Source organism: Vicia villosa, linkage group LG1 (genome assembly GCF_029867415.1).
Source record: "Vicia villosa cultivar HV-30 ecotype Madison, WI linkage group LG1, Vvil1.0, whole genome shotgun sequence".
Classification (NCBI taxonomy): domain Eukaryota; kingdom Viridiplantae; phylum Streptophyta; class Magnoliopsida; order Fabales; family Fabaceae; genus Vicia; species Vicia villosa.
In genome coordinates this window covers 73693897-73704336 of record NC_081180.1, presented here as the reverse complement: position 1 = coordinate 73704336, position 10440 = coordinate 73693897, and positions in this window count along the sequence as shown.

Sequence of the window (10440 nt, the reverse complement as noted above, 5' to 3'; positions counted from 1 at the left end):
CATCTTCGACACAAGCATGTGAACAACCTTCGATTTCATGCTTAATTCTGTCGAACCAAGAAGCTACCCTTCGGCCATACTAGAGTTCGATCCAATATCTCACAAATCTCCACCTTGGATCTAACTCTACAACATCAAGGGAACTACTAGCTTTCTTCATGCAGCTTTATCAACTGCATACAGTGGAAAAACTTGCAACTCGGTAATGTCTTGGTGATCATATCAGCAGCATTGTCTTCAGTCGAAACCTTCAACACTTGGACTTCTCCACGCTCGATTACTCCTCTGACGAAATGCAGCCTCACATCAATGTGCTTAGTTCGCTCATGATAGGCTGAATTCTTCGACAGGTGTATTGCACTTTGACTATCACATTTAACAGTGATACCTCGACCTTGAAGTTTCAGCTCCTTCGCAAAACCTTCAAGCCACAATGCTTCTTTCACAGCTTCAGTTAGGGCAATATACTCCGCTTCAGTGGTTGATAGAGCAACAACCTTCTGAAGTGTTGCTTTCCAACTAATTGCAGTGCCAAACATAGTGAAAACATATCCAGAAATAGATTTTCTGGAATCCATACAACCTGCATAATCAGAGTCGACATATCCTTCTATTACTGCTTTACTATCTTCACCCAAGGCTCCACCATAAATTAGGACTCTATTCAGAGACCCATTTATGTACCTTAAAATCCACTTCAATGCTTGCCAGTGAGCCTTTCCAGGATTCGCCATGTACCTGCTTACAAGACTGACTGCGTAAGCTATGTCGGGTCTAGTACAGACCATAGCATACATCAAAGAGCCGACTATATTAGCATATGGGATGCTATTCATATAGGCTCTTTCGACATCAGTACTGGGACACTGATCAATACTCAGCTTGAATTGAGGGTTTGTTGGAGTCACAACTGGCTTCGAATTCGACATACCATACTTTTCAAGAATCTTCCGTAGATATGCCTCTTGAGATAAGCATATCTTCGACTTCTTTCTATCTCTCCGAATGTCAATTCCAAGAATCCTGGAAGCAGCTCCCAGATCCTTCATATCGAACTCCTTATTGAGTTCAGCCTTCACCCTCATCACATCTTCAACACTGTTGCTTGCTATGAGAATATCATCCACATAAAGCAACAAAATAACAAATGAATTACCAGGTCGAAATCTGAAGTAAACGCAGTGGTCGAACTGACTTCTAATGAAACTTATGCGTGCCATGAACTTGTCGAATCTCCTATTCCACTGTCGAGGAGATTGTTTCAGCCCATACAAAGATCTCTTTAACTTGCACACATAATCTTCCTTCCCCTTTTCGACATACCCTTCAGGTTGCCTCATCAGGATCGTTTCATCTAGATCACCATACAAGAACGCAGTCTTCACATCCATCTGTTCCAGTTCAAGATCGAACTGTGCCACCATGGCAAGCAACATTCGAATGGACCTATGCTTCACAACAGGAGAAAACACATCATTGAAGTCGACACCTTCTTTCTGAGTGAAACCCCTTGCAACTAACCTTGCCTTGTATCTTTTCGACGTCACTCCTTCAATTCCTTCCTTAACTTTGAAAATCCATTTACAGCTGACTAACCTTGCCCCATCAGGTTTCTTGATCAGTTCCCAAGTATGATTATCATGAAGAGATTTCATCTCATCATCCATGGCCTTCAGCCATTCAGTCTTATTTCGACTCCTCATAACTTCCTTATAGTCTCTAGGTTCTTCGTCTAGAACCTCACTTGCAGAGATTAAGGCATAAGCTATAAGATCTGCATATCCAAGTCTTTGAGGTGGCTTGATGACTCTTCTCGACCTATCTCTTGACAATAGGTAGTCATCGTCAGTTTCCTCAACTTCAGCATCTTCTGCTTCTTCTTCGACTTCATCTGGGATATGCAATTCAGCATCAACATGCTCCACCTCAACAGGAATCTCTACCTGTTCCAGCTCTTCGTCAGATGTTTCTGTACTTCGACCAACATCATCAGTTTTCTTAAAAGCCATTTCAGCTTCATTGAAAACTACATCTCGACTGGTGATACACCTCCTGTGACCTGGCTCTAGGCACCATAGCCTATAAGCTTTGACTCCTTCAGGGTATCCCATGAACATGCATTTCAGAGCTCTAGGTTCGACCTTGTCTTGCCTAATGTGAGCATAGGCTACGCAGCCAAATATTCTCAGTTTGTCGAGATCTGGTGGATGTCCCGACCAAACTTCTTCAGGTGTCTTCATATCTAACGCTGTCGAAGGACATCTGTTTATCAGATATGTTGCTGTCGAAACAGCCTCAGCCCAGAACACCTTTGTTAACCCCGCACTAGTCAACATGCATCTGACTCTCTCCAAAATAGTTCGATTAAACCTTTCAGCCAAACCATTTTGCTGTGGAGTACCTGCAGTAGTTCTATGCTTTGCAATACCAGAGGCAGCACAAAAACTGTCGAATGCCTCATTGCAAAATTCAAGGCCATTGTCGGTTCTCAACCTCTTGACCTTTCTGCCAGTCTGATTTTCAACCAGAGTCTTCCAACTTTTGAAATTCTCAAAAGTTTCATCCTTAGTCTTCTGGATGAATACCCATAATTTTCTGGAATAATCATCTACTATGGATAGAAAATACCTTGCTCCTGAATGTGATGGACACCTTGCAGGCCCCCAAAGATCAGCATGGATGTAATCAAGGGATCCATGTGTTCTTTGTTTGCCTTTGTTGAACTTCACTCTGCAAGATTTTCCAAGTACACAGGGTTCACAAAACTTCAGCTTTTCGATTTTGTCTCCACCAAGCAGATTTTGTTTCCCTAATTCGACCAGACCCCTTTCACTGACATGGCCCAATCTCATGTGCCAGATTTCTGTTTTCGACAAAGATTTCGTGGATGCAACATTTGTCGAACCACTTACAACTTCAGCCTCAAGGGTATACAAGCCTTGTTTCTTCACGCCTCTCAAGACTTCCTTCGAACCCTTCATGACTCTTAGGATACTTTTCTCTCCTTGGAAAACATATCCTTTCTTGTCGAATTCACCAAGAGAAAGCAGATTTCTCTTCAAATCAGGAACATACCTGACTTCAGTCAACAACCTTATTGACTCATCATGGAGCTTGAATCTCACAGATCCAACACCTGCAATCTTGCAAGCCTTGTTGTTTCCCAGCAATACTGATCCACCATCTTGATCACATAATTCCTCGAACAAGTCTTTGTTTGGAGTCATGTGCCAAGTGCAACCTGAATCCATAATCCACTCCTTCTTAGAGTCACTGCTTGAAACCACAAGAACATCAGATGATTCGAAATCATCTTGAACAATGGCAGCGTTGCCATTATCCTTACCTCCATGATATTTCAAGCGTTCAGGGCACACCTTTCTTGTGTGACCCTCCTTCTTACAATGGTAGCATCGAATGCCAGATGCTTCGCCACTGTAAGTCTTCGACTGACTTTTACCTTTCTTCTTGTCGAACTTACCATCCTTTCGTAAGAGTTTTCCTTTAACGGCCAAACCTTCGCCAACAGTCGAAGGTTTATGCTCCTTTCGTTCATTCAAGTCCTTAGAGTACAAGGCTGATTGAACTTCTTCAAACGTCAGGGACTCCCTTCCATACAAGAGAGTTTCTTTGAAGTGAGCATGTGATCGAGGCAAAGAACACAATAGTAACAGCGCTTGATCTTCATCATCGATCTTCACATCAATATTTTCAAGATCAAGAATCAGCTTGTTGAACATATCCAACTGCTCAGCCAATATTTTGTCTTCAATCATCTTGAATGAATACAAAGCTTGCTTCAGGTAGAGTCGATTTACCAGCGATTTGGTCATATACAAACTTTCAAGTTTCACCCATAACCCTGATGCCGTCGTCTCCTTTGATACCTGCCGGAGAACCTTATCACCAAGGCTCAACAAAATTGCGCTGTGTGCTTTCTCGATCATATTTGTCTTCTCCGCTGCCGTCAATTCTGCATTCATGGTTGCCTCTCCCTTCAACGCTTCCAAACAACCCTGCTGAACCAGTAGGGCTTTCATCTTCAAGCGCCACAGACCGAAATCATTCACTCCGGTGAACTTTTCAATCTCATACTTTGTTGAAGGCATCTTCTCCACGCTCACCGCACCAATTTGTTGTGAAAAACGATACCAATAACAAAGTATAATAGGGAATTAGGGAAGAGAATAAGAACACAAGAATTGGTTATAACTGCTATTCTTTTACTTTCTCTTAAAACAAGATTACAAGTTTACAAGAATAACAAATAACCTCTCTCACCCTAAATTAGGATTTGCAGCTTAGCAATGATGAGAGACTAGTATGCTATTTATAATAAAACCTAACATACTAACTAATGAGCTTTTTCCACAAGGCCCATTACACAAGCCAACTTAATAAACAAGCTAACTTAACAAATTAGGGTTTAAACACTAAAACCTAATTTAACATGCTAACAACCCTAGCATCTTCGACACAAGCATGTGAACAACCTTCGACTTCATGCTTAATTCTGTCGAACCAAGAAGCTACCCTTCGGCCATACTAGAGTTCGATCCAATATCTCACACTACATGTCTTCACATCTCCTTTATCTATTATCTCTCGAATGAGGTGACATCACTTAAGCATGTGTTTGGATTATTGGTGAGATATAGGCTCCTTAGCTTGTGCGATAGCACCATTGTTATCACAATATAAATTAATATGATCCATAATGCTAGGGACTATGCCAAGTTCACTAATGAAATTCTTGATCCAAATATCTTCCTTTGATGCATTTGATGTTGACCTCGATTGTAGAATCAACAACTGTATCTTATTTTGAACTTTTCCGGATCACAACGCCACCATTTAAGCAAAACACATAACCTGATTACAATTTAAAGCCGTCCTTATTTTCTAAAAGCTAGCATCGGTGTATCCAATTACAACAAGCTCTTCCTGACCTCCATATATCATGAATGAGTCCTTAGTCCTTCTCAAGTACTTAAGGATATTCTTGATAACTACATAATGATCATAACTGGGATTAGATTGGTACCTACTCATTGCACTTAAAGCATACGAGACATCTGGTCGAGTACATAACATAGCATATGGAATGTTATTCATGTAATCTATCTATTTCTTCCTTAGTTGAAGGGGATTGTGTTTTTGATAGACACATTCCATGTTGCATGTGTATGAATCATTTCTTAGAATCATGCATATTAAAGCGTCTCAACACTTTGTCTATGTATGTACTCTAACTTAGGCTAAGTAGTTTTTATGATCTATCTATATAAATCTTGATTCCTAATATATAGGCTGCTTCACCCAGGTCCTTCATAGAAAAGCATTTCCCTAGCCAAGTTTTCACTTGTTGCAAGGTAGGGACATCATTTCCAATTAGTAATATTTCATCTACATATAATACTAGGAATATGACCATGCTCTCATTTATCTTCTTGTAGACACGAGGCTCATCTTCATTCTTGATGAATCCATATTGTTTTACTATTTCTTCAAAACAAAGATTCTAGCTTCTGGAATCTTGCTTCTATTCATAGATTGATCATTGTAACTTGCATATCTTTTGGGTTTCTTCTGGTATGTCAAATACTTGAGGTTATGTCATGTACACATTCGCAAGAAGATTCCCATTAATGAAAGCAGTCTTGATATCCATCTTCCATATTTCATAATCATGATATGCAGTGATAGCAAGTAAAATTTGAATAGATTTAAGCATTGCAACAGGTGAAAAGGTTTCATCATAGTCTACCCTATGAATTTGTTTATAGCCTTTAGCAACCAGTATTGCCTTATAGATATGTAACTTACCATTCATGTCAATCTTTTTTTAAGACCCACTTGCATCATATAAGGATTAACTCCTACAGAAGGCTCTACCAAGGTCCAAACCTGGTTTGTGTACATGGAATCCATTTCAGATTTCAAGGATGCTATCCACTTCTCAAACTCAAGACCAATAATGGCCTCTTAGTAGATCACATGCTCATCTTGATCCATGAGTAAGACATCACCTTGATTAGTTATGAGATATCCATATCTCTCTGGTTTATGACATATCCTACTTGACCTACACTAGTTTTTTTCTACTTGAGCATATTTCTCTTCCATAACTACTTGTGTTTCCTACTCTAGTTCCTCCATAGGTGTATCAATGCTTTGTGATTCTTGAATTTCTTCAAGCTCTACTTTCCTCCCACTGATTCCTTTAGAAATAAAGTCTTTTTCCTAGAAAAATCCAATTCGAGTGACAAACACTTTGCCCTCAAAAGGATTGTAGAAGTAATACCCCATTGTTTATTTAGGATACCCCACAAATAAGCATTTATTAGATTTAGAATCAAGCTTAGTTGAATTTTATCATTTCACATAAACTTCACAACCTCAAATCTTCATGTAAGATATATGTGGTTTCTTACCACTCTATATCTCATATGGTGTCTTGTCAACCATTTTGGATGGAACACTATTAAATGTGTAAGCTACTATCAAGAGAGCATGTCCCCTAAAGGAGTTTGGAATATCAGTGTGACTCATCATGGATCGGAACATGTCTAACAAGGTTCGATTTCTTCTCTCAGATACATCATTCCATTGTGGTGTTATAGGAGGAGTAAGTTAGGATAAAAACCCATACTTTTTTAGATGGCCATCAAACTATAGGCTTAAATATTCACTGCCTCGATCTGATCGGAGAGTTTTAATATTCTTACCTAGTTCGTTTTGTACTTCATTCTTGAATTCCTTCAAATTTTCAAAGGAATTAAAGTTGTGTATCATTACCTACACATAACCATATCTACTAAAATCATCAGTAAATGTGATGAAGTATTGAAAAGCTCCTCCAGATGGTATGTTCAGTGGTCAACATACCTATGTAAGTATGAGGGCCAAAAGATCATTTATCCCTTTCACCTTTTCCTGTAAATGGGGACTTTGTCATCTTTTCAATTAAACAAGACCTGCATGTCTCATATGATTTATAATCAAAAGAGTAAAAAATTCCATCTTTATAGAGTTTGCAATTCAGTTTCTCATTTATGTGTCCTAAGCGACAATTCCAAAGGTAAGTTGGATTTAACTCGTTAGGCTTTATCCTTTTAGTATTAATGTTATAAATAGACGTTTCAAAGATCAAGGACATATAGTCCATTTTTCATTTGCGCAATAGCATAAAATTATATCATTCAAATAAATGGAGCCATAATTGTTCTTTATTATGAATAAAAAATAAAACTTGTCCAAACAAGAAATTCAAATAATATTCCTGCTAATTGCAGGTACATAATAAAAGTTCTCTAACAAAATTATTAAACCACTAGGTAAAGTCAATACATAAGTTCAAATGGCTAAAGCAGCAACCTTTGCTCCATTGTCAACTTGTATATCAACTCCACCTTTGACAATTCTCTAATCCTTTTCAGCCCTTGCACATTAGTACAAATGTGAGAACCACATCCAATATCTAATAACCATGATGCAAAAGTAGATACATTTATTTATATAACAAAAATATCTGAAGTTGAAGTATCTACTCCATTCTTCTTATCTTCTAGAAACTTTGGGCAGTTTCTCTTTTAGTGTCCGGTCTTACCACAGTAGAAGCAAGTGTCCTCCTTTGTTATACCTTCACTAGGCTTCAAAGCATGAGCACTGGGTTTGAGTTTGGAAACTTCATTGCCTTTAACTTTACTACCCTGCTTGGTGGGTATTTTTTTACTTCTTTCCATTACCGATCATCAGAATGGACTTCCCTTTTGACTTCAGATTCCGCTCAGCAGTTCTTAACATGCCTAGTAGTTTTGGAAGACTTATGTCCATAGCATTTACATTGCAATTAAGGACAAATTGACTTAAGCACTCTGGCAACATTATAAGATCAAATCAGTGGAAAGTTCATTTCCGAGGGGAAAACCCAACCTTTCAAGGTTCTCCACATACCCAATCATCTTGAGTACATGAGGACCTGCATGGGCTCCCTCAGCTAGCTTGCCTTGAAACAGGGCTTTTGAAACCACAAACCTTTCATGCCTCGCATGCTCTAGATATACCATCTTCATGTGTTCGATCATATCAAATACTACCATGTTCTCATGTTGATTATGCAATTCTGAGTTCATGGTAGCCAGCATGAGGCAAGCAATTTCATTGGCATCATCGACATACTTCTTATAAGCATCTCTTTTAGCCTTAGGAGAAGAACTAGGAGGCTCCTCTTCAGGAACAAGTGTCTCTATAACATACAACTTTTTATCATGTTTAAGGACAATCCTCAAGTTTCGGTGTCAATCCAGAAAATTTGTCTTAGACAATTTTTCCTTGTCAAGGATTGATAGCAAAATGTTGTTAGAGGTATTTGCTGTCATGGTAATCTACATAAAAAATGTGAAAATAAAAGTATCATTAAAACCAACATATTCAATTAGGTATTTAATTAAATCTTCTCCCTTTATCTTACTGAAACTAAATGACCCTCATCATTTGATTTGGAAAATCCCGTTGGAAGATTTTCTAGTGGATCGAGATCCATATTTCACTTTGTTTTAAGTCAGTGTTAGGATGATTACTCAAAACACTATTATTTAGGTAGGAACTCCTTCCAATTGTATCTAATGCAACTCTCAAATATTTTTCAGTTGGGTGAATAACTCCTTATTCTAATCCATCATACGGATCGTTCCCAATTCTTGCTTCTAAACGTATACAACCTTATTATAATTTGTTTAGTTAAGTTTGACCCAATGTTTTATCAATTGGATATTAAATTTATCCCATCCCTTACTAATATATAATATGCACCTCGCGTTAGGCGAAACCTATATTATTCGATACTAGTCTTGATAAGTTCTAAAACTTGGAAAGCATGAACTTAATATTCATTTTGAGGGAATTGAAGGTAAATGAAATACAAGAAAGAGGGAGATTGAATTGAGTTTCAAGAATAAAAACTTTTTCTTCAACCAAGACAAACAAACAAAGAACAAGGAATAAAAATAATGACACAATATTTTTATCCTGGTTCGCTGTTAACAAAATACCTACTGTCAATGTCTTCTCGAGACTTCTGAATATACCCTAGTCTCTCAAGGAACAATATCAACTCACAAGTTGAAATACAAAGAGTGTTTACAAGGATGTTTCTTGATAAGCAAATTAAACAAAATGAAATACAATGAAATAACACAACAATGTTAAGAGCAAGATATGAATATAAGTTCCTTGCTTTACAAATTTTTAATCAAACTAAGTTTTAGCGTATTCAAAAGTGCTTATTCCAAGAGTCTTATTTTCCATTTCTTCTAAGTCTTCTATATATAGGCATGAAAAGACCCGTTGAACGGTGAAGATAGAATTGCAAATTTCTTAGCTACATTCTTGCATAACGGTCAGTGAGAGTGGTAGAAAAAATGGTACCATAGTGTTGTCTTGGCGCCACAAAAACAACGTAGTGGAAGGAATATTTGATTTGTACAATGTACTATTCACTCACGTAAAAACCTTTTGATCTCATCTTCTAATCTTTAGAGGCTTCAGAATGCATGTTAATGAAGCATGTTTAGGAGGATCAAAATCTTGAATAAAGTCTTCAGAACCTTGTCTTTATCGTCTTCAGAACTTGTTCTCCAGAACCTTGTCTTCCGAATCTTTAGAACTTGGTTTTCAGAACTTGTGCCAAATGTCAGAGCTTGAGAATCTTGAGAAGCCGTTTATCAGAGTCAAAGTCAGAAGCCATTTTATGAGCATTCTTTCATAGGCATTGTCAAAGAGCTTTCCAGATTTTGAATTTTCTTTGTAAACCACACTTTGTTGTCTCTTTAGAGTCAGAGTGTTTTGATTCAACAAATTGATGACGTCACACGCCATTCTATCAGAGTAAAAACCTGTAATAAAAAGCTACACACTAGTCAGAAACCATTAGGGTACAAAATTTTTCTCTACGAAACAATGTATTGTTAACATCAAAACTAAAGGCCAAATGCATAATCAAATTTTGTTCTTACAATATCCTCTTTTTGATGATGACAAAACCATGTATTTTGATGAACACTTTTTACTTGGTTTAATCACATAAAACATATCAGAAGCTCCCCATGAGTTTTATATTACCAAAAATTATCTCAGTTTGTTAAGAGGCTCCCCCTGAGTTCAAGACATAAAATAATTTTGATATATAAAACACTTTAATCGACATGAAAGAAACATTTCCCTAATTAAGATATTTATCAACATCTTAGAGTTTGATAGAAATTTTCCTGGTTCGTCATCTCAGAGCTCGACTATATTATCTCAGAGCCTGATTGGGCATGCCTGGTTCTTATATCTCACTTTATCTCAAAGTCTGGCTTGCAATCAGAGTAGATGAGGTTTCAGAGTCTAGTTGATATTAAAGTCTAGTTAGATTTCCTTTAAACAAATGTTTGGTTC